This window comes from Sarcophilus harrisii, chromosome X (genome assembly GCF_902635505.1).
Source record: "Sarcophilus harrisii chromosome X, mSarHar1.11, whole genome shotgun sequence".
In the NCBI taxonomy this organism is placed as follows: Eukaryota; Metazoa; Chordata; class Mammalia; order Dasyuromorphia; family Dasyuridae; genus Sarcophilus; species Sarcophilus harrisii.
This window is the reverse complement of record NC_045432.1, coordinates 74,827,793-74,852,920: the sequence shown is the minus strand read 5'-3', so window position 1 is coordinate 74,852,920 and position 25,128 is coordinate 74,827,793. Positions and strand designations below refer to the sequence as shown.

The 25,128-nt window shown below is 44.4% G+C and overlaps 1 protein-coding gene across 3 annotated transcripts in view; it reads left to right on the top strand.

Moving 5' to 3' along the window:
• The first annotated feature begins 234 nt into the window (after positions 1–234).
• PLS3 (plastin 3) overlaps positions 235–25,128 on the top strand; it is a 101,606-nt gene continuing 76,712 nt past the window's right edge. For 2 of the 3 annotated variants that reach the window (XM_031944797.1, XM_031944794.1), the window contains exon 1: positions 235–329. The gene's annotated coding sequence lies outside the window, so the exon portion shown is untranslated. Of the gene's footprint in view, positions 330–472; positions 492–25,128 lie in introns of those variants that run through there. The other variant, XM_031944796.1, reaches the window with a different exon arrangement.

The following is a 25,128-nucleotide window of genomic DNA, read 5'->3' as shown; positions in this document are numbered from 1 at the left end:
TGCCCCCACCTCTCCCGCCCCCGGCCGTTTGATGTGACAGGTCCATGCTCCAATCCTATCTCTGGGCCCGGTTCGGAGCGCCTTCGGAGCCAATGGTTGGGAGTGAGGAGGGGCGGAGGGGGCTGGGGCGGCGCGGGGGAGGGGAGGGGCGGAGCAAAAACCGGGCAGGGGCCGGGCCGGGCCGAGCTGGAGGCAGCGCGGCTGGAAGCGACGGGGTAGCAGCAGCGGCGGCGGCGGCGGCGGCGGCTGCGGCGGGTGGAGACACAAGCAAAAGCGGCGGCGGCGGCGGCGGCGGCGGAGGAGGCCGGGGAGCTACGGGCGGCGGCACGGTAAATTGCCCGGGGCTGAGTGCGCTGCTGGCCTGGGCCCCGCCCGGACTGGCGGGGTTTGCGGGCCGGCTGGAGGGCGGAGGGGACGCTCGAATGTCCAGGAGGGGTCTACTTAGCCCACCTCGGGGGCGGGGGCTTCGGGACGTCCTCCGGCTGCCTCAGGTACGGACTCGTTGGCGGCGGCGGAGGGGCGGGCAGACAGCGCCGGCGCAGCTGGAGTCCCCGCCGCAATCCGGGGGCTGGCCCGGACCCCTCGGGCCGGCGGCCGGGGCGACGGGCGGCGGCTCTCTGGGCGCTGCGCTTTGCTGGGCTGGGCTGGGAGGCTGGCTCTGGGGCTGCAGCCGCCGCCCGCCGCCTCTGAGTAAGCACTTTTGTGGCGGACGGTGGCGGGCGCCTCCTTTCCCTCCGGGCCGGCTCCCCGCACTTCCCCGGAGGTGGCAGCCTCCTTCCTTTTCCCGCTCCGGCCCCCGCCGGTGGCAGACTGGGGGGGCGATGAGTGGGGGGGGCGGGGAGACTTGGGCGCACCCCAACGCGGAGCCGGCCAGCCCCGAGTAACCCCCCCCAGACCGGCGCTCCCACCCCTCTCCTGGCGCAGACTCCCCCAGTTCGGTTCCCCGCCCCGAGGCCAGCGGGTGGTGCTTCTGCATCCCTCAACAGCAGCCACAGCTGGATCCGGGAGCTGGAGGCGCCCGGGGGGGGGGGGGCGCATCGAAAAAGTTACCGTGCTCTAGTTCCCAGGGCCCCGGAGGCCTTTGGGCTATCTTTGGGTCAAGGGGAAGCAGCGCGGGCACTTCTAAAAGGAGGTACGTGCTCCGGGTAATGGTCGACGGACCCCTCGATTTCTAATCACAATTTACCCCTCTGTGGCGCCCATCAAATACTCCAGTCTGAGAAATGTAACTCCGCCTTTTTTTAATCAGAGGATTGGGTTTAACGCCCAGCCGGAATACTGAATAGTGTGGCTTTTGTAGTCACTAGATCACTGTGTGCCTCAGTTTCCTCTTCTGGAAAGTGACCAGGTCGGGCGAGATGCTTTCCGAGGCCCCTTTCGGCTGAGATATTCAGTGACCACCTTGTTTTTCGCGGGGGTGTGTGTGGGGGGTTGGGTGTGTGTGTGTGTGTCACACCTCACCCCTGACTATTTCTCTTTCTGCTCTTGAAATTGGCTCAGCTTTTCCTTGTCCTTTCTTTGTATTTTTCCTCCTGACCAACCTTCCTTTTTCTGGAGTACTTAGTGCTCTCCACTTTTTCATTCGACTGTTTCCATTTCTCCCTTAAATGCTACATTTGAACTTTTGCTACCCACAGGGAGGAGTTAGAAAAAGAGGAATGGGAGCTTTTTTCTTTTTATGGCTTATTCGTCCTGATTGATATAGTTTTTTTTTGTTGTTTTGGTTTGGGTTTTTTTTTGGGGGGGCGGGGAGTTTGGGTTCTCAGAGTGGTCAGCATTCTGTTCTTAATTTGAGTTCACGTTTGAGTTCATTTGAGTTCATTTGAATCACAAAGTAAAAATTACATCCTAAAAACCATTTCCTCCAGCTCAAGAGGATTCACGGTCCCTTCAATCTCCTCAGTCACCTGCGCAAGCTCAGGTGTAGAAGAGAAGGTGTAGGAGAAACTGCCTTTTTGATCTTGCCCAGGTTATCCAAATATTTTAAAATTTCGTTGTAACCCGAGGATTTCATTAAAATTCTGTTGTGGGGGGGATTAAATAGAAGCTGGAGAATGAAAAGTGAGGAGACTTAAGCCCCATGTACATCCTATTAGCATCAAATGTTATATTGTCCAAACCTGAAACAATGGAGGTATGAGGTGGAGGGTGGTTTCCAGAACTGCCCTGACTCCATTTGGAAGATTGGGGGTTTACTTGGGAGTGACTTGGTCATGAAAACTTGTTTCCCCATCTCCCTGACCGGCTGGCCACCAGACCTGGGCTAACAGTCACATGTCATGGAAAGGGGACAAAAGGTATTAACTCTTACCTGAGTAACTAGAAGTAGACTGCACCATAGGGCCCTCTTGTGGAAATGAGTTTGTTATGTTTGATTGTTGTGTTTGATTATGTGCCTCACCTGAGAAAAGTCTTGTTAGGGATGGGTCAGAAAGGCAGGGAAGTGGATAGCTTGAAAAGGAAGAAGGCAGGAAGTTGTATCAAAAGGCAACTCCCAGCAGGGCTAGATCTTTCTTGGGCCAGTGGTAGGGAACCACCTAGTTGGGCAGAGTAAACAAAATCTCTGATGGATGCTTCCCAAGTAGTTGTTGCGATTAAATGAACCAATTTCCTCTATTTGAAAGAGTCATAACGAGATGGAGAGCTGTGAAAGGGACTTGGGATACCATCTGGGCCGACTGCCTCAGTTTCAGGTGAGGAAACTGAGGGCCAAAGGAATAGAAAGGCTAATCCTTATGCTTGGCTCTTTGTTTCTGGAGATGGCTCAAAATCTAGAGCATTTTGAGGTTTGCACAGCTCTTCCCAGCCCAACGTGTTTTAAGCTGTGAGATAGGGGTTCTTTTGTAAAGAGCTTAAAATCTGAAGATGAACGGGTTAAGTGACTTTGGTCCTATATAGGATATGCTAGCATCCTGTAAATAATGACCAGTTTTAGAAAAGTCCACAGTGAGACCCTCTCGGAAGGTCACACGTCCAACTGCTGTAGCTATAACCGATGACGCCTCCAAGTGTTACTTAGAGAGACATGGCAAGTTCTCAACTCAAGACCATAATTTTCCCATATTTTTACTGACATAGCCCTGAATGATGCTCAGATCATGCTAGACAATGAAAACTGAAACCTTCAATCTCTGGTCGACTGTTATTGAATTTGAATGGATAAATAGGAATTGTCATTCCCAGCTGGGGATAGAAAGCTGGATCAGTGTTCAATGATCCTGATACCGGGGCTATATAGGGTAAAGTGACCAACAGGGATAAAGGAGCTAGGTCACACATTTATCCTTTTCTAAGAAGGTTTAGCTTTTACAGAGAGACGTTTCCATCGTCATAACATCATTATCTAGTGCATGACTGAAACCCGAAAGTTAAATTTTGCTCCAAGGCCCTAGGACCTGACCCTCTGTGGTTGGTTAGCCCAAGTGCTAAAGTCATACTTTTTGTTGACCTTAATGTAGAGAGTAGTCGGCTCTTTAGCCGGTAGATTGTCTCTGGTATTTCTCCTTAACTGTTCCAGGAAGTTGCTGATAGAATGTCCTTCTGAGACTCTGCGATTCAACTTCACCGTTGTGTCCGAGCATGTATAAATCTGGGGGCAAAGCAGTTTTGCCTTTTCATTATTTGGTACAGAAGCCAAAGTTTGATTGTATCCAGATGATTTCAGAATTGATGTTTGCATGAAACGTGGGAGAAAAGGTAGCCTGCAGAAGGGAAGGTTAGAAACATTTGTTACTTTCACTAATAAAGAAGTCATTTCTCTGGGTGGGAGGGAATCCAGAAAAGGAAAAGTGTGGGCCTGGCTTATGGTGTCTGGAAGTTTTAAAGATGTGTCTGGTGGGGGTGTGGGGGTGTGGTTCCTGCAAAGTCTTGGAGCTTGTTGCAACTCAGAAAAAGCAATCTCAGCTATAGTGATGGCTTGAGCGGAGCCTTCTTTATCTGCGATGCTTCTTGGGAAGTCCACGGCTCTAATACGAAGGTGGGTGAATTGTGGTTCATGGCTTTGAATAATTGTTGCTTCGGAAAACAATGACGTCCACGACCAGTTAAGTTTCTGGGCTGTTTGGTTTCCTTAGTCTGGCTTGCTGGCTCCTAGTGAAAAGGATTTGGGAAGAATGGCTCTCCCTGCAGGAGAAGTTGTCTCATTGTTGACTGTATTTGGAAATCATCTGTAACATGAAAGGTTTCCTTTCCCTTCATTCTTGACCCTACCCTCAACCTGTTTTTCTTATAAGAACCTTTTGCCTTCACTTTGACTAATTTTGCCTTCTTGTGGCACCCATACGTCGTACTCACCCAGCCTTGTGGATGCCGTACTCTGTGATCTTGGGAAAGAAATGTACTGTTTTTCTATTTTAACTTAAGATAATAAGGCTAAAGCAGCAGCTAGGTGGTGCAGTGGATATAGTACTTGGCTTGGAGTCAGGAAGACTGAACTTCTTGAATTCATATCTGGCTTCAGACTCTTATTAGTTGTGTGACCTTGGGCAAGTACTTAAATGTGTTTGCCTCAGTTTCCTCATCTGTAAAATGAGCTGGAGAAGGAAATGGCAGAGTACTCCAGTATCTCTGCCAAGAAAGCCCCAAATAGGGTCACAGAAGAATGGGCACAGTAAACAGCAGCAATAAAGCTTAAAGGTATGGATACTTCCTGAAATAATGAGCCAATTATTCAGGTCATTTAGTTGCTGTAACAATTACATAATTGTAAATGATTGAGGTACCTATCATTCTCCTGAAGCCTTAATTTCTTTCCCTGTGGACTGCTGGATTATTTTCCTCAAGGATTTTCTAGTTTTGTGATTCTATCAGCCGGGATTGAATGTACCTGTTTCTGTGCAGCCCTGCTAGTGTTGCATTCTATTACATTTAATTATGGACTCTATGACTTCTAAGGGGCAGACTCAGGCTTGTTACCAGGCTATCTGGGGCCATCCCAGCAGGAGAAATTCATCTACCGAGTTGTTCAGGGGATTTCAGCTGTGTCAGCAGAGGGAATATCTACCACACTAACAAAATAATGGAGGATCCTTGAATTACTGAAACATCATAGGTACTTATGATGTTATGTAGTAAGCAGAATCTTCTCTGATAAATTTAGGAAGTTTTCTTTGTGACCTGGAGGGAGTGCCATCTATTGGAAAAAGCAGCACATGCAAAGTCAGAGGAGATGTATTTTAAAGCCCTCTGCACTGTGAACCAGCTGCTATTCTGAAGGAGGCCATTGAGGCCGTCCCTGTTGCCATCTGGATTTTACATTTTGGAGAGCGTGCCATCTGTTTTCTATCTCTCTTACAGACATGTTGAAAGCATAAATGAGATCTATGCATGGCTTAGCTCGGCAGCAGACAGGTGCTATAGGAATCCAAAGGATGGTGAATGCTAAGTATAGGGCATGGGCCTCTGTTGGCGTGGATACAAGATTTCCAAAAGGGATCGTCCAGCAGGACGGGCCAGAATTGGCCTTGTTTCTGATAGTTTTTCATGTGCCTCGGTCTCTTCTGTCACTTCTGCTCCAAAATCTTCAGCAGCTCCCTACTGTCTGTCTAGCAAGTAAGATTCTGGTATTCAAGGCCTCCCCCAGTCTGGCTCCGGCCTCCCTTGCCAGCCGTGTCTCATATTCTAGACGTTATGTCTTCTTGGCTCTTGGTCCCCTGCGTGCATATTGTGCTGTTATGTCTCCTTGGTCTCCCTTAGACTCGCTCTTCCCTGTTCTCAAAGTCCATCATCTGTTGGATTCCTATTCATCCTGTCAATTCCAGCTCTGATGCTGCCTCCTCCATGTGGCCTTCAGGGAAACCTGACCCTCTGTACCCCCCGCCCCCACATTCCCTCTCCCCAAGTGGATGGCTCTCCTCTCCCAGTATCAGGGAGCACCGGAAAAGTGCCACAATCTCTTCCCAAAGGCACCGGTTAGCTAGTGTATAGTGGAGTGATTCTCTGGGTTCTAATTTTCCCTTCTAGTCTGTCTACTCTTGGAGGGCATGGGGATGGGCCATAGTGAAGCCTCGCATCTCCTCTCACGTGCCTGGGCCACGCTGTGGGCATGAGAGTGGCTTCAGAAACATTGCCCAAGGTGCGTGCTCATCCAGCCTCTCCTCTCTAGCTACGCATATGTGTCCTATAAAGTCTTGGGTTAAATTTAAGGAAAACTTAAGGAAAGTTATTGAAAGAGATGAATTGCCAGGATTGTGCTTCTGAAGGACACATAGAGATTTTTGCTTCTTTGTTGCCTGCTCCTGTGTGAAGCCTTCTGTACTTTTGATGGGAGTGTAATTCTGAGTAAGAATGGTTGACCCAGAATAAGGTGTCAAGAGGAGCTGATGCAGGGGCACAGGAAGGACAGATTAATGTGGACAGATCAAGAAAGCAAAACTGCAGGGGAAAAGCCAAAGTGGACAGTTTTAAAGTAGTGGAGTTCCAAGGTCCCTGACTATTTAAGGAATTGCAATTCATTTTTTATGTCCATTTATTTGTTTATCCTTTCATCCACTTTTCTTTCTTTCCTTCTTTCTTTCCTTCTTTCTTTCCTTCTTTCTTTCCTTCTTTCTTTCCTTCTTTCTTTCCTTCTTTCTTTCCTTCTTTCTTTCTTTCCTTCTTTCCTTCTTTCCTTCTTTCTGTCTTTCTGTCTTTCTGTCTTTCTGTCTTTCTGTCTTTCTGTCTTTGTCTTTCCTTCTGTCTTTTTTCTTTCTTTCTTTCTCTCTCTTTCTTTCTTTCTCTCCTCTCTTTCTTTCTCTCTTTCTTCTCCCTCCCTCTCCCTCTTTCCTATTCCTTACTTCCAAGGCAATTGGGGTTAAATAACTTGCCCAGTGCCACACAGCTGCTAAGTGTCTTAGGCCAGATTTGAATTCAGGTCCTCCTGACTCTACTGTGCCATCTAGCTAGGTGCCCCTGCAATTCATTCTTAACATTTTTCATGTCTTAGCAGTGCTGAACCAGTCCCTCCTTACCTGATCATTAGAGAAGCAGGACATGGTATACTGGCCAGGCAGGGGACAGTGACCACTTGCTGTTTGACCATGGACCAAGAAACTCAATCTTTCACAACCTCAGATTTTCCATCTATAAAATGAGGCTAATAATAACCTTACAAGATGGAAGTCACTTGCGTCATAAGGGTTGTCAGCTAGTCTTGTTGTCAAGATATTCTGGCTACAGGGCACTTGGTGGTTTAGAAAATGCTACCATATGTATTATTGTGTTGGAGCCTCGGTTCCTTGGGAACGTAAGTCGCACAGGTATTCTCACTTTACAGGTGAAATAACTGAGTTTAAGGGATTTGCTGCAGTAGTCTGGAAGCAACAGAGAAAAGAAATGGAGGTGGGTCATCTCCAAAGCCTCACTTCCCTTGGTTATTGCAATAGCCTCCAAATTGCCTTTCTGCTTCCAACCTTTTTTGCCCAGTCCTTTGTGGCCTCCAGAGCTGACCACGGACCCTTTCTGCTCAAGAAGCAGCTGGGTCTCCCTATTGCCTCTCAGACAAAACGGTTGACTTTGAAAGCATTTTGGGGTCCAACCTATCTTTCCAGTCAGTTTCACATGATCTTCACAAATTCTCCTTTCCAGCCAGCCCAGCTCATATGACTTTTTGGTCTGTCTCTTTGCTTCTGTGTCTGCTCTGCAGGCTGGAAAGCTTTCCCCCCTCACCCTTGGCCTCTTGGAATTCCAACTCTCTTCAAAGTCCAATCCTGGTGCCTCGTCTACAGTTGAATCTGGCACATGTCCAGCACCTGAAACTCAATGTCTGAAAAGGTCTTGGTTGATTCACCCAGATGTCAGGTACCCCCTCAATAAAATGGGGATTTTTATATAATGTAGATGTTTTCTGTTTCATTTTTTCTGTGTACTCCTGGTCTCTGTAGAGGGTCAGTTCTTGGAGGGCGGGGGGGGGGCTGTTTTTTTGTATTCCTAGCTTTTAGCCCAATGTCCTGGCATGCAGTAGGTGTCTAATAAGTAAATACTTGTTGTTGGACTGAATTTTTCAAAATCTTTCAGTGGAACCACAACTGATTCAAACAAGTTAACCTGCAGGAAAGTATAATCAGCAGGGCTGGCCGGATTTGGGAAAAGCTATATTTATTGCCTTTGATGTCATGCGAGACCTTGGCGGTGTTTAAAGTAGAAATTGCTACTCTTCGTGACCCAAAATAAATGACCAATATTCCAGAAATGTGTCCCTTTAAGGGGAGAGTGGAGGTTTTCTGTACCCTTACTTAAATTAAAATGGGTTTGGAAAAGTTAGCGTGCCGGAAATTGTTTGCTTGCCTTGGATTTAGTTAGCAGGTGTGGAAGCAGGATGAAGTAGAATCTTAGAGGGAGTACAATCGGGGCATACAATCATAGGAAATGCTATTCACAGTGGACTTTGTGGGGGAGGAGAAGAAGAAAGTTTTTTTGTTTTGTTTTTTTTTAACATGGTCTTTAGTTTTCAGAATGCTGAAATTTCAGTTGAAGTATGAAAAGCTTGTTTGTGCCAACAAAGCTTTAATGTAATCTGGGCCAGGGTTCTTAAACTTTTTCTACTTGCTGCCCCTTTTTTGCCTGAGACATTTTTATGTGACCCCGAGTATATAGGTATGTAAAATAGGTACTCAAATCAAACATTTACTGATAAGAAATCATAATTTTGTGACCCCCACATTCAGTTACAAGCTGCCATATGGGCTTGCAGCCCAGAGTTTAAGAAGCTTTGGTTTAGAAAACCTTTTGGTCCTGGAGGAGATGGCCTGGGTAGGGCTGTGTGGATGGAGTCTTGGATCTCTCTATGCCAGTGATTTTTGACCTTACTCAATATTCTGGACTTAAGTTGAAGAGTAGTTTATTCAGGTTATTCATGTTGGTTGCTTAAATACTGGAAGAGGCCCAAAATGACATCATTATGGCAGGGCCAATGTACTGGGTCAAATCTGACTGAGCTGGATCAGACTATATGAGCTGGGGAGCCCCTACCACAGTTTGGGCACAAATTGTGTGAACTTTGTGAGTGGAGTTGTCTTTCAATTTGCTCATCTCGCATTTCTTTTGCCCCATTGCCATTCTGATTTGGTCAAAGAGCACAGTGCCTTTTTGGATGCAGGTGCACGTTGCTGGGCCATCTTGAGCCTCTCTGTCTCCCATGACTCACAGTGAAATCCAAAGTTTGTCAGAGACCTTGAGAATATTTGTGTATTGCTTCTTCTAATCTCCATGTTTTGCCTTGTGTGAATTCTCTAACATAATCTTTTAGGCAAACATACATTTGGCATTTGAACAATGTGGCCAGCCCACTGACCTTGTGTTCCCTACAGTAGAGTTGTAATTCTTGGCAGTTTAGTTCAAGAAAGGACCTCAGTGTCTGGTATCTTATCCTGCCAGGTGATCTTCCTAAGACAGTTCAAATGGAAGTGATTCACTTTCCTGGCATGGCACTGGCACACTAATCAGGTTTCACAGGGATGCAACTATGAGTTCAGCGCAACAGTTTTACCACCTCCCCCCCCCCCATTTTCTTTGGGAGACTCCCAAATACTCAGCTAATTCTGGCAATGTGTGTGTCAATCTCATGTGAACATCCCTAGTAAGTGAACTTATCCACAGCATTTGATGTTTCTCCATTTGTTGTAATTTCACACACGGATGGTGTGTTGCTTATTGGTGGAGAACCTCACTTTTCTTGGTGTTAATCATCAGACAAAAATTAGCCCAAGAGGGCAGAAAATTGATCCCTTACTTGGTTTCATCTCGGCCTCAGTGTACACAATCCATCGAGTGCACGATCATCTGTGAACAAAAAGTCACAAAAAGTGAACTCTCTCCACTTTAGTCTTGGTGACCTTTTCAAGCTAAATCATTTACTGTCAGTGTGGTAGTTCTCTTGATGCCGTTTCCATTCTTGTGGAAAGCGTCCAACGACCAAGTTATTCAGGTAATATAATTAAAGAGGGCCATCAGTTGTGGAGGGGAGAAATGATGATGTGACATAGCTTACATACCTAGGCAATCCTTAAATCAGGCTTAGGATATATCACACCAAACTTGAAAGCTTTAGCCTTTTAGGGGAAATAGAATCTTCTCAGATGTTCCATTTGCTCTCTCTCCCTATTCTGGCCATAGCCATTTACTGGCCTCTCTTGTCCCACAGCAGCCAAGCTCTCTTTGGCTTATAACACCATATTCTGGGTGGGTCTGGGAGCCAGTTAATTGAACATCTCTTAGGATCGTGGGATTTCGTGCTAAGAGGGACCTTAGCAGTGACCTGGGAGAGATCACCTGATGCAGTCCCCTCTTTGCACAGAGAAGGAAACTGAATCTCTTTTTGGGTGAAAAGTCACATAGCTAGTCACAGCCCAGCTGGGAATCCCAATCTCTTCCACATCTAGAGCTCTTGGGATCTCCATATGCCATTGGCTGCGTCTCTCCTACTGACTGAACACTGCCAGACAAGTCCACTTTCCTTCTCTTTCTGCTTTTGGGTTTTCACCACTGGAAGAGCAGTTGGTTTCACCTTGGCTCCTGCTTTCTTTAACCACCTTCCCACTCTAGTGCAGTTACCTTGAAAAATTTTAACCCATTCCTCTCCTTTTCTTTTCTTTCTCTTCTTTCCTTTCCCCCCTCCTTTTTCATAGTCTAGTTGCTTCTTGATGACTTCTCCTCTGGGAGCTCACCAGACATTAAGGAGCTAACTGGGGGCCTGGCCTCTATCAAGATTGTATTATTTGATTTTTTTTTTTTTGCAAATAGTATTTTTCCAATTACATGTAAAGACAGTTTTCATAATTTTTTAAATAAGATACCCGAGTTCCAAACTTTTGCTTCCTCCCTCCCATTCCCCCTTCCTCAAGACAGCAAGCAATCCGATACAGGTTATGCATGTGCAGTCATGTAAACATATTTCCAAGTTAGTCAGGATGTATCATTTCAAAAGAATTATGTCATTCCCGTTCCTAAGTACTGATTGCACTGTGAACTTTGGGAACATGACCTCTTTGTAATCTGGAGACTCATCGTATCGTGATGTCTCATTACAAAGTGGATGGGAAAACTTCCATTTTTACCAACTACTTTTAAGCCTGTCGGGTTGATAGAATAATGTTGCTCTTTAACTTTTTAAAGACTTTGAAGGTTTTTATAGATTTCAAGCCATAAGGGGCTTTCAGAAGGATTCTGGATCAACCCCCTCATTTTTTGGAAAAGTGACACGATTTGTCCAAGATCACACAGATTGAGTTGAGCTTTGAACTCAATTTCCTTTTCCAGTGTTTGTCTTTTATACCTTGCAGTGGAAATTTGGGACTAAAAGGTATGTGCAGTGGGTGGGGATCAGTGGGGGCTGGAGAAACAAGCTGAGGATAGAAGCAGTATCTTTCTGACAAAATTGGTGGCCTTCTTCCCAGATTAGTAACTGGGAGGTCACGGTGTGATTGTTCCTGGTCTACTGTGGCTATGAATTGCTGGAGCCACCCAAGTAAGGCCTATACCACACCTCCTTTGAAAAAGGGAAAAACAAAGCTTCAGCCTCCCAGGAGAAAAGCTGTGAGGGCTTTACTTGACATCTTCTTGGAGTGTTTTTAGCAGTTCATGGGCCCAAAGTTGAGAGCTGCCAGAACTGCTTCTATTGCAGGTGGTTTTAAACACAGGTAAAATTAGGGTCCTCTGTGACCTTTAGGACAGAATCTCAGAGGTTGGAAGGGACTGGAGAGCTCATTCAGTCTAGTCTACCCTAGAGCAGAAAAGATGGCGGACCTAACATCTCCCCCAGCATATGGTGAAAGGCTGCAAGTGACCTAAGACAACATATAAGTCAAAACTTTCACATTAAAGTTGAAGGAAAAAGGGCTGTATCCAGTGTCCCACAGGCAGCAAATAGCTGAGCTCCAACCTGGACCCTCTGCTTCTAAATCTGGGCCTCTGGCCATTAGGTTCTGCTTCCTTGTTCATTCCTGTGCTGACAGTCTTGTTTCAAATTCCTTCTTAATTGTAGATAATACATTAAGAAGATTTCAAGATTGGCATATGTAAAAATAGCAGTAAACTTACAGGTTTTTGGACCATGTCTGTGAGTGAGAACATTACAATCCTTGTGTACATAGCCTTCCTCTGAGAAAGCATAGTAAAGAGGAAAGAGCTCTGGAAGCAGGGCCTGTGTGAGGCCTTTGGCAAATGACTCCCTCTGGTTGGGACTCCACTTATTTATTCATTTTTTCATTCATATCAGACTCTTTGTGACCTCATTTGGGGTTTTTTTGGCAGAGATAGTGGTGTGGTCGGCCATTTCCTTCGCTAGCTTATTGTACAGATGTGGAAACTGAGGCAAACAGGTGTAAGAGACTTGCCCAAGGTCACACAGGTTTGCAAAATGTCTTATATACATTTGTCCCTCTCAGCATCCCTGGTGGGCACTATCCCCATTTTTAAGCAAGGAAACTGAGTCCCCATAGCTAATAAATGTCAGAGGTGGGATTTGAATCCAGGTCTTGCTTGTCTCTCAGTTTGGCTACACCACAGAAAGCTTGTAGTTCAAGTTAAGTAATAATCAGTGAACACATATCAAGTGCCAGGGCCTATGCTGAGCATTGGAGAAACAAAATACAGAACCTACCCTCATGGACTTTACCGTCGAAGGGGGAAGCTGAAAAGGGGAGAGTACCCAGCCCATTCCATGAAAAGTCAGATTCCTCTGAATTGGAGGCCTTGGGAAGGCCCACCCTCTGATCCGAGGGGCAATTCAACTGTTGAGGTATTGAGTGTCAAAGCCAGATTTTCAGGTGATGAGCTTATCAGGAGACCAAGACAACTCCTGGCAATGAAAAGCATCCTGAGTTACTCAATATTACCAGTTTACCAGAAGCTTGTTGCTTTTCCTAGGAGTCTCAAATGGTTTACCCAAATCAGCTGCCTCCCCCATCACCATAAGACATCAGGAGGATGCCTCCAACTTCTGTGCTAACAGTGGGTCCACTCTAGGTCCACTCTACGGCCCATGGCATTTCTAGGGTGCTTTATGGTTTGCTAAGCACTTCTCAAATATTATCATCGCATTTGTTTCTCATCAAAACCCTGGGAAGTAGATGCTGTTATTATCCTTAGTAATCAGTCACTGTCAGCAAACATTAATTGGACACTTATTCTGGGCCTGGCAATGGGGACACAGATGTCACCAGAAAGAGAGAGCCTGTCCTCGAGGAGCTTACATTGGAATGAGGGAGACACCACAGGAAAGGAAGCTCAAAGGGGTAAGATTTGAAGGGGAAAGAAGGGAAATGACTGTGGGAGTATGGTGCAGAAATGTGGAGGACTGAAGCCATGGCTAGAAACTGAGGCAGACTGAGATGAAGTGACCACAGGGCTAGTGTGGATTGGAGGCCTGATTTGAATTGGGGTTTTCTTGATTCCAGATCCATTGTTGTATCTCCTGAGCCATCATTTGGAAACCTGTCTACATTGGAATAATCCACGGGAAACCAGATGGTAGAGTGAGGAGTGCTTCCATCACTGTAGTTTCTAGCACCTTAGATGTAGATTTGAGAGGCACCTGAGAAATCAGCTAGGTCTGAAGCCAAATCCAAAGGAGAAGAGTTGGGGCCAGAGCATTCATTTTTGAATGGGACCATTGGCCATTGGCAAGGGTAACCTAGTTGGGATCTGAAATGGCAGCTGTACCAATGCCCTCATTTATTCAAGTGAGGAAAAAAAAATGGAGGCCTTGAAAATGCTTCAGGCTTGGAGTGTATTGGAGATGGAAGGGATGATTGAAGTCCAGAATGGAGAAGGAACTTGCCCATAGTCACACAGCAAGCAATGGACCATGTGTGTGTGTATACATGTATATATGTGTAATACATATATATACAATATAAATAAATAAATAAATATATGTATATATAAATAAATCATATTGATTTTTAAAAATGTCATGGAGCCTCCCAAAGTGGATGTTTCCATGTGCAGGAAGCAGACTAGCCCCTCTGCCTTTTTCTTAGTGTAGAGAGATTTTTCTGTTCACATCTCATGTGAAGTAAGCCATAGTCTCGTGACTACGCACTCATATCAAAGGAAGACTAACTCAAATTTAAACACTGTTATTTCTTAGCAATAATTATTGCGTCTTTGGGGGAAAAAAGGCAAAGAATGACCTCATTGTACTTAAATAGCCTGTTGCTCAGTCTTTAAATGGAGGTCAGCAGACACCAGGGCCTTGGAATAAAATAGCCCTTTGGCGAGTAAAAGAGTCACACCCCACTTAGTTTTGACAAAAATAAAATTCTTTCCAGCCCTACCACATTGTGGATGGTGTGCACACCATGTCCTCTAGGAGTTGGGTTAGCAGCTGTATGGCCGGGCAAATGCTCTGCAGGCCACGGATGAGGCACTTGTGGTCTTGGTTGCATTGAGTTGGATGTTCTCTGCTCGGTGAGAACGATTCATACGAGAAACAGCAGGTAACTGCAGGCACGGCTGACGCTGTCCTTCTGACCTTAAAGGTCAGAAGTTGAGTTACATGTTGCCACAACCCTGTTTCCCCTGGGCATGTGGGCATGGCTGACCCTTGTGCTTTTTGGAAGGAGGTGGTCCTTTCCATTTTTTCAAAAGTTGTTTATGCCATGGACCCTGGAAGTTGGAAAATGCAGCATATGGGGAGGGTCATGAGCCTTTTGCTCAAGGTCTGCCATGGAGCGAGCAGGAACTTCGGGAGAAATTTGGACTTCCTCTCAGAGTAGATCTTTCACCTGAAGGTGGCTGATGGCCAGACAGGAAGAACTGATGAGGGCAAAGAAAGGCAATCTTATTAGCAGAGAGTAGAATAGTGACTCCAGATGGAGAAAGAGCCAAATTCGGTAGGCTCTCAGAAACTACTGAGAGTCTGGAGTTTCTTTCTATTGTAGCTTTTAAATATTCTTAACTCTCCTCTTGGAAGGCGGTACACATGGCAGGGTTCTGTTCAGTAGGACTCATAGATGGCTTTTTGACCATCAGTCGTGGAGATCAAGCTGAGCCCCATTGAAAATCAGAGATTAGCTTTTTCCAAAAGTCACCATTGGGCCTTTCCACTTTCAGGGTTCAGTTTCAAAAGACATAGGATCATACATCTGGTGCTTGAAGGAACCTTAAAGGTCATCTAGTCTCCTCCATTTTACAGGTGAAGAAACTGAGACTGGAATCTGAAGTGACTTAATTCAGTGTTCTTTCTACTGTACCACACTGCCAGTAGCAGTTCTTGATCAGCCCATTCTGCATTTTTCCCAAGAGCCTAATGAATTATGTAAAATCTCCAGTTTGATGAGTATTTTTCCCAGGAATACTGGGGTCTGAAATGGCAGCTGTACCAATGCCCTCATTTATTCAAATGAGGGGAAAAAAAATGGAGGCCTTGAAAATGCTTCAGGCTTGGAGTGTATTGGAGATGGAAGGGATGATTGAAGTCTTTCCCAGTATTCCTGATTTTCTCCTTTCCTAATGTATTATGGGAGGGGTGTTTCAGAATGGTGAACTTGGGCAAATTACTTCACTGTGGGCCTCAGTTTCCTCATGTTTAAAACGTGAGGATAAAATTAAGTAACAGTAAAGGTCACTTCTAGTCCTAAATTTAATGATCCTGTGAGCCAATACCTACCAGGCTATAAGCAGAGGAGGGCAACAAGGTAGCACAGTGGATGGAGTGCCAGGTCTGAAGTCAGGAAGGCCCGAGTTCAAATCCAGCCCCAGACACAGACTAGCTGTGTAACCCTGGGCAAGTAGTCACTTCATCTTGTCTCAATTTCCTCATTTATGAAATGAATTGGAGAAAGAAGAGCAGACCACATCTCAATATCTCTGCCAAAAATAACCCCACTCACAAATGGAGTCACCAAGAATTGGACACAACTGAAAACCAGCTGAAGATGTGTACCTGGAAATGATCCTTTTCCTCATTTCCCAGAAGCATTTTGTAAATGGGAGTTGTCATTATTTAAAATATTCATTTTTAGGTATTTGCAGTCTCCTTGTCAGGAAAGAAGTGCCTTAGGTTCATTCTGAATTGGACTTCAGCATTTGTTTTTCCTGGAACATTGTCATTATCAAAGGCACACTTGGAGAATTGGAATCATTTGAAATAATAAAAACAAAATCTACCACTTTTCTGTGTGATCACAGATTCTGTCGTGATAATTGCATTGTTTATCCCCCAAGATAACTGAAAAAAATTAATAATTATCTGCAGTTTTAAAAACTCCTTTTCATCAAGCCATCTAAAAAAATGAATTTCTATTAGATTTTATTTTGAAACTTTCAAAGTCCTTACTGCTTTGAAAGGACCCTTATCGACATCCTTTTGTTAAGGGAAATGTGCACTTCCCATAGTAGCAAAATGAACTTATGCATGTGTCATAAAATACGGGCTCCAAGGGGCGGAGTGACTGTTGGGGATAGGGTTGTATGTCATTCTGGAGTGGATTTTAAAAAAAAAGGTTTTCAAAACTCTAGTTTTTTTCTTCCCCATCTTCATTCATGTTCACTGGTTCTGCTGAAAAGAAGGCAAACCCAAAAAATCCCCAAAGGAAGCCGATGATCCATCAAGCTAAGAGAATGCTTTGCCACTTGATGATTCAATTGTCTTTTCCAGCTCAGAGTGTATGGTTTTAGGATCTAAGAATGGAAGATAAATAGCATGTCTAGATTTTGTTTTTGTTGTGGGAGAAACTGAGTTAAGAGCGCACAGTTAAGAGTTAAGAGATGTGCTCTCCTGCTTCTCTTTCTGGAAGTTGTCTCTCCCACTTGGCATTTTCTGCTTTAAGGACCTTCTATGTACATTTCCAGTGTTGTTGGAGCCCCAGACATTGGGTGATGATTGTTAGACTACAAAACATAGGTGCTTTAATGTCATGTTCAGACAGGGCTGGGAGGATACCTGGGTTGTGGTAAAAGGAGTATTGAATGCCCAGTTCATGGGAGTATCGGTTCTCAAGTCTGGGGAGCAGAGGTGTGAAATTGAACCAATAACGCAAATGCAGCTCGAGTTCATAGTTCACTCTGATGGAAATAAATTGATTTTTCCCTTTTGATGCTCCAGGGTTCTTGATGAGATTCATTGACACCAAGAACAACTGGGCTCCAGGACTACTTCCTCCAAGCCTGCTCAGTCCTCAGCAACTTGAGTGAGTCACAGAACTATGAAAGCTGCCTCACGGCAGGCAGGCAGGCAACACAGTTAACTTCTTGGTCATTTCTGTAGATCTCCAGTCTTTCCTGTGTGGGTCTTCCTTCTAATGTGTGCCCTCTCAGCGTGTGTGTGTGTGTGTGTGTGTGTGTGTGTGTGTGTGTGTGTGTATGTGTTTTATGGCCACAGAAAGGAAGTCAGGTGAAGTCAGTCCTGCCAACTTTTTTTCCATGTTGCTTGTATTTTTGATCCACCTAGAACTCTAGATTCTAGAGTTATTGGATGTGTCTTGGATGTCTAATCCACACAAAAGAAACCTGCTCAGGGCTTTTTGCCCTTTAAAATTTTTTTCCTTTTTCTTTTCACCCTTTTTTAGTGATTTTTAAAAGCTAAGGGACATGGTTGAGGGAAACAGAAGCAGACAGAAATGGATCTATCTGCAAGTTGGATCTCTGAGCCATGAGGCCAGGGGTCATCATTCATCAATTGAAAAAATTTTTCTGACTGATAACAGCAACAATGATCACCAAAGCTTTTTTGACCCCTGCTAGAGGCGATTACAGTAGAAATAGAGTCCCAGTGGATAAGAATCCTGTAAAATGAAATCCTGGCCAAGTAACTCCTTATACATTAAAAGCAATGATCTGAGTTTGGTTCTTTGAAAAGACCCTTTTCTGACCCAGATGAGCAAATGCATTGCTGTACACCAAATTTCTGAAAACTCTCCAATCCTTTTCTGCTTTGCTGTTGCTAACTGTATGTGCCTCCAAGTTGGCGGCAAACTGTTCACTCGAAAGAGAAGTTTTCTAATCTGTTGACTTTAATTTCCTAGAAAGCTTTTGGCCTTGGGGTTGTGGCTTTTATTGAATGGGAATATTCAGCTTGGAGAGAGGATTAGTCGGTGATCAGTCCAGCACTCTGCACCACACATTGCTTTTGTCACTCTCACATCCTGTCTGTCTCTTTTCCTTCCAATCACATAGTCTGTTGAATGCCAGTGTTTGCTTTGCAAGTGCATCCATGAAGTTTCATTGCATTTAGGTAAACGGAACACAGTTCTGGTGATGAGAAGGTCATGAGATGCATAAGTCTTCAACAGTAAAAGACTATTGCTGTTTCCAACTCTGTTTCTCACAAGGACTCCCTGCCATGTCTAGTATTTTGAGCCTAATCTAGCTTTAAAGTTACTCAGAATTATAAGCTTGTCCTTTTTTGGGACATTGATGATAAGGGTCTCCACGTGTTCATAAAATTTTTCTTTGACTTCATCAGTGTTTTTCATGGGAGGAAGAGCATAGGCTGTGTGATGATGGTGGTGTGGCATTTTCCTGCAAGTGGCAATCACATTGTCATGAGCTTGTAATTTACTCCTTTTGGAAGGCATAAGAGCTTGTTTGCTAGATAAATTTTGATTGCAAAATTTACATCAGCTTCACAGTGCTCCCTTTCACTGTGGCCACTCCAGAGAAATATATATCCAGTGCCTGTTTCAGTAAGCTGGTCTTCATTTGCCAGCCTTGTATCACTCAGGGCTGCTATTTGGATGTGATACCTCTTGAGTTCTCTCACAACAAGAGTTGTTCATCTTTCAGGTCTACTGGATTTTGTGTGGTCTATAAGTGTGCACACATTCCATGTACTGATGGTGAGTGGAATCCACTTTGCAGAAGTTTTTGTACATTTTTTTGTGTTTCAACTACAGGGTGGGATCCCTACCTCCTGTAGTAACCAACCAGGGTTGAGTAAGCAGACAATTTTTAGGGCACCTTTTCTAAAAGTCTGTTCCTCACGCGTGGAGATGAGCAATTCCATCCTTAAAAGGCTGCTCAAACACTCAGGGGACTGTCAGATTCCACTTCTGCCTCCAGTGAGATGACCCTATGGCCTGCGCCACCCTGTGTGCCAGATTGCGTTTCCAGCTCCCAGTCTATCTGATGTAGGCTTGCCAGAAAGACTATTTTATGCAGAACTCACACAGGGCAAGTGCTCACAGGGTGGTCAGAAAAAGCGATACAAGGACACTCTCAAGATCTTTCTTAAAAACTTTAAGATGCTGTGCTGTGAGCAAAGCAAAATCAAAGTAGCCTGGAAAAAAACATGAGATGCACAAAATTAGAGCAGCTACTCCAAATGTTCTCATGTACTATTTGTGTCCGATCTGTGGCAAAGCTCTGCGAGGATGTCATTTTGGTTCTCTTCAAGAAAGAAAATCAACCTAACCTAAGGCCTTTTAATTTTAACTTAGTCACCAAAAAAGGAATCAGTAAGGGAGGAGAGGTCCCCTATGGCTTCTGGTCAAAAACAGCAACAATAGCTATTTACATTCACCCTTGGCCTGGGACCTTGAATGAGAGTTGGAATGATTTGGGTTTAAGGTTTGGTCCTTAAGATAGAAATCTAGCCAGTGAATCCCTAGATATTAAGGAAGAAAGGAAAGAAGGAAGGAAATGACTACACTGTTGCTCGATTTTTAGTGGGGCAACTCTTGCTTAATGGAGGTTGTTAGAGTTTGTCCTTCTTTCTGGAAGAGGACCATGACCTTGGGGAGATGATGTCATTGACTTGCAAGTGAATTGGATTTGAGTGAGGGAGGGCTGGGAAAGGTCACCTGCCTCACTTTCTCCTCCAAAGCCAGCTGGGGTCCAGTGGCCAGAGAGAGATCAGGACAACTGGAGATGGTTTGTGATGTAGTGGGAGACTTGGGCTTTTCAAGTGAAGGTCTTCAACAGGTCTCAGTTTGACTGAGGCAACACCCATTTAGTGATCAATGATCAAGACTAGGTAAGAAAGAAACAGGAAAAGTAAATTGACTTGTCCCAAGGCATCTAAGAAACAACTGACTGAGCAAAGATTCAAAGTCTGATCTTTTGAAGACAAAGCCTCCTTTCTTTTCTACTACTTCACTCTACCCATTTCAATGTGAATTTCTAGGAAGCTAATTCAGAGAGGAGTGGGTGGGAATTTGTATATTGAGTTTAAGAAAACTTCAAATCTAACTTCAAAGAAATAGTCTATAAGATCTTTGCATACATAAATGCTTCTGAGTGATCTTCCCCCCTTTTAAAATTCCTAATTAAATCTTTAAGTGGGCATGTGAATAACAATTGGGAAGATCACAGTGTTTCTGTAACCCAAAGATGTGCATTGTGTGTGCTGGCTTGTGTGTTGGGCCAAGCTGGAACAATTGAGCATTATGTATGGGAAAATGGAAACCTTTGTCTGCTAAATCCCATTTTCTTAGGCGATCACAATTGTTAAACTCTTACTAAAGAGAGGCTTGGGAACTAGATAGAATGCCAAGACCCTATCCAGGAGGCTGACCTTGTTCTAAGTCTTTCCAAGAGCAGGTGATGAATGGGATTTCCTGGTTCTTGGTTGCTCACTGTGTCACAGTTCATAGACATGAGCATTCGGTTAAATACACCCACTTTTCCAACAGATGAAACAGAAACAATTTGGGAATCGTCAGCTTGAGCATCTCTATGCAGACACTTTCCTGAACTACTTATCCAGCCCGAATGGCTCTTAGACATCTCAAACTCAATGTGTCCAGAATAGAACTTATGATCTTCCTTCCATCACCCACCCTCCACCTCCCAACTTCCCTGTTACCATTGAGGTGACGTTACCACGACACTAAGGTTTGCTATTTTAGGGTCATCTTTGACTTCATCCTTCTTCTCACACCTTATATCAACCTTCAGAATATCTCTCAATTGTGACTCCTGTCCCTCCCTGACTCACAGCCTTGTCTCTTGCCAGGATTATTACAAAAGCTTTCCATTTGGTCTGAGTCTCTTCCCATTACAACCCAACCTCCCCTCATCTGCCAAAGTGATTTTCCTAAAGTACAGGTCTGTCTTGTCTCCCACCACCACCACTCCTCAAACTCTAGTGACTCCCTCATGCTTTCTGTTGTCTTACATCATTCTGCTCTCCATATATCATGTGATCTGGTGACACTGGCCTTCTTGTATTCTTCAAATACAATAGTATCTCTGGCTGTGCCTGTGGAATGGGATCCCTCCTCATCTCTCCCTCCTGACTCCCCTGGCTTCTTCTAAATTTCAGTTAATCCAGGAAATAGACAGTTGATAGGATGAAGGCAGGCAAGGCTGCTGCTAACAGATAAATCTCCATTGGGCCGTGTTGGAGTTGTGAACATGGCCATCGTTCACAGAGATGGAGACATCTATCATTATTTTATAGGGGAGGAAACTGAGGCATGGTTCTTTTTTAGAGACAAAATGTTGTTGATGATGAAGATGATATGGCATTTTGCTGAACTTAAAGCAAAAAGAGAAGACAACAATGAGAGCCTTGTCAACCTACTCAGACGTGTGGCGGTGAGTCAGTGCCTGACCCTTGCTTTGCAGTTTGGATTTCAAGGGCCTCCAGTATCTAGCCTTAATCTTGCCATTTTCAACATGTATCATTCAGGCTTCACTTGGCAGTAAGAAGTGGGGGTATTCCAATGAAAACACTGGATTGGGAGTTAGAAGTCTTTGATAAGAATCCGGATTCCGATACATACTTACTATCCGAGTAAATTTTCTGCCAAAACTTCAGATGGATTTGTTCTTGTTTGTTCTTGAGTCATTTCAGTTATGTCTGATTCTTCATTACCTCATTAGGGGTTTTCTTGGCAGAGATGCTTGAGTGATTTGCCATTTCCTTCTCCAGCTCATTTTACAGATGAGGAAACTGAGGCAAACAGGATAAAGTGACTTGCCCAGGGTCCCACAGCTAGTGAGTGTCTGAGGTCAGATTTGAACTTGGGAAGAGGAGGCTTCCTGGATTTGGGCCCGGCACTCTATGCACTGGAGCGGTGATCACATTAAACCTGGCTGTGGGCATTCCTGCCGAGGGAAGGGCTGGCTGATTCCATCAGCGGAGGGCATGGCAAAGGTGAGTCAGTCTGAGCAACAGATATTATTGGGCAAGAGTGCTGGGAGAATCCCTCTGCTCTCAGCTTGAGTGTCCTTGAACACTAGTACTTTCCCCGAAACTCCAGTTGGGTAGGGAGAGAAAACGTGTATGAGCACCATGCCAATGGGAGTGGGCCGAGAGTGGAGGAAGGAGGTTCTCGGGAAGGTAGCAAGTGATGTAGAAGGCCTGTGGGTACAGCCCTGGAAATACCGGCCACTCCAAAATGCAAAAGACCAAAACAGACCCCGAATTTAAATTCCACTGGGCAGGGCCAGTTGCCGCTGCCTCTGGGTGTCAATTTAGAAGTGTCTGTGTCTAAAAAATTTTATCAGCTATAAAAATATTAGGAAATTTCAGGAGAGAGAAGATGGGGAGAAGAGGCAGAGAGGAGAGGGAGATCTCAATTTTTTCCTTACCAGTCTAGGATGCTAGGGTTCAAATTGGCTTGAGTTTTACTCCCTTCCCCTCCCCTCCCACTCCCTAGTACCACCAAAATGTGATTGGGAAATAGTTAACAAAAGTTAACAAAAGAAACTAAACTATAATACAACATAGATGATGTTAATCTCTGGTTTTCTAAGTCAGAATGCTGTCCATAGTAGTCCATTTCTAGTTGAGGGACACTTCTGGTGCAGGAATTGAGTATGCCGTCTGTAGGCAGAAATACCTCACTTCAAATTCAGTGTGACGTACATACATGCTAGCTGTGTGACTTCTGAGACCAACCTCTGCTTGTCTCAGTTTCCTCAACTTTAAAATAGGGATGATAATAGCACCTACCTCCCAGAGTGTTGTGAGGATTAAATGAGATAATGTTTGTGAAGTGCTTACTGTAGTGCTTGTCACGTAGTAGGTACTTAACAAATATTTCCTTCCTCCCTCCTTTTCTCCTCCCTCTCTCTCTCCCCACTTCTCCCCCTTCCTCTCTCTACCTTCTTCCTGCCCCCTTTCTTTTCTACCTCTTCTTATCCCTCATTGAAAAAAAAAATCTTTTACTAAGTAATCAGAATAAAATAAAACACACTTCTGCATTGTTCGGGTCCTTAACTTATCTATCTCATTCTCTATCTTGGGTTCCTCTCCTGTCAGAAGGTGGAAAGCCTGCTTTTATGCCTTGGAGTTGTGATTGGGCTTGACGTAAATCAGAGTTCTTAAGTCTCTCGTTTTGCTTTGCATTGCTACTGTATAAGTTGTTCTGCTGGTCCTGCTCTCTCTTATTGTGCATGAGTTCACTTACAACTCCCCAGGTGTCTGAGATACTGATGTAATATAACTTCTAGGAGAGATAGCAATGATTTTGAGGTCCCCTGATCTCAGGGGGGTTTCTGTTCTAACAATAAATCAGTAATCCTAAATCTTCCCGCTTTGGAGTCTGCCTCAGGGACTTCCCACACCCTATCTAAGAACGGCAATCTATCTGATTCTGAATAGACCACTCCTCAATTCATTGCTGACTGTCAGATAGCTTCTGGCCTCAGGATGGTCCCCAGGACCAAACTCCTGAGACAATAGTGATAATCTGTTCATCAGTGAGAACCAAATCCTGGACACCATTCCCTGGTCCTCCTACCATAAAATGGTCTAGAATCATAGAATGGGCCATAGAACCAGCATGTCAATGATAGAAAGTTGGAGAAATGTGTCTCCTTGCTCTTGTTTCTTTGCTTATCTCTTCTGGAACTTAGCTCATTTCAATTAGCATTACAATAAACTTTGCCCCTTGACTAGGAAATGGGTTCAAGTCTGCAAATTCTTTTGAGACACCTGGAGACACCGGTCTGTGATCCAAAAATTTGGGGTCCCTTTCCCAAGCAACAACACGATCCCCCTTGTCATTTTTTATAGCACGATAGTACTTCATCACAATAGTAAGGAATCGCTGCTTGCTTTGGCATTTTCCCGTTTGACGCCACTTCCTTAGTTTCCAGTTCTTTGCCAACACAGAGCTGTTATCTATCTATCTATCTAATCTGAAGCCTTTCTCTCTTTCTTTGATCTCTTCAGGATATAGCCTTAGTATTGTTAGTTCTATGGGGCCATAGTTTCAAATCACTTTCTGGAATGTCTGGGTCAAGTCACAGCTCCAGGAACAGTATATTAACACCCCCGTTTTCCTCTACCCCGACATTTGCTGCTCACTTTCATTACGACGTTCACTTTATTTCCTATACTTATCTTTGTCTCCATTCACCTTCATCCTAGCTCAAGTCCCTCAAGACTTCTTGCCCGGACTATTGCAGTGACTTTGTAACTGGTCTCCTTGCCTTAAGCCCCTTCTCCATTCCTCTGAAGCCCTCCCCCATCCTCCACTCAGCTGCTAAAGTACAGGTCTGGCCTACCCTACCCCCTGGGGTTTAGTAAACTCTGGTGCCCCTTCCTATCACCAAAATCAAATATAAAGTCCTCTGTCTGGCATTTGAAACCTTTTGCAACCCTGGCTCCCTTTCCTGCCTTTCTAGTCTTTTTAAACTTAATTCTGTCTACACATTCTAGGATAGCTGGTTACACTAGCCTACTTTATATATCATCTCCCATCTCTGAATCATCATACCTAGAATGTATTCCCTCCTCACCTTCCCTTCCTAAAATTCCTAGCTTTCTTCAAGGTTTAGATTGATTGCTGCAGGAGGCCTTTCTTAGTTTTCTACTCCTCACTGCCTGGCTTCCCTTTGAAATTACTCTTCATTAACTTTGTAAATTTGTATGTGTGTGTGTGTGTGTGTGTGTGTGTGTGTAAATATATATATATATATATATATATATATGTGTGTGTGTATATATATATATACACATATATATATAAATAATATGCATCTAGATATTTCCATATTATCTTCTTCATAAGAATTTCATCTCCTTGAGGGCAGGAACATGTACAAAATGAACAGATTGGATTAGATGACCAGGATCGTATCATCCTTTCTAATAGACTAGCAGGTCTTGCTTGGTAGTCTTCTAACTGAATTAGGTTGATCATGGCCAAGGAAGTGTGAAATTTTCACCCCAGTCCAGCAGAATGCATACTTTTGGGGATGGATTCAACCCCTTCTACAAGCTCCTTCCAACTAAGCTGTTCCTAATTATATTAA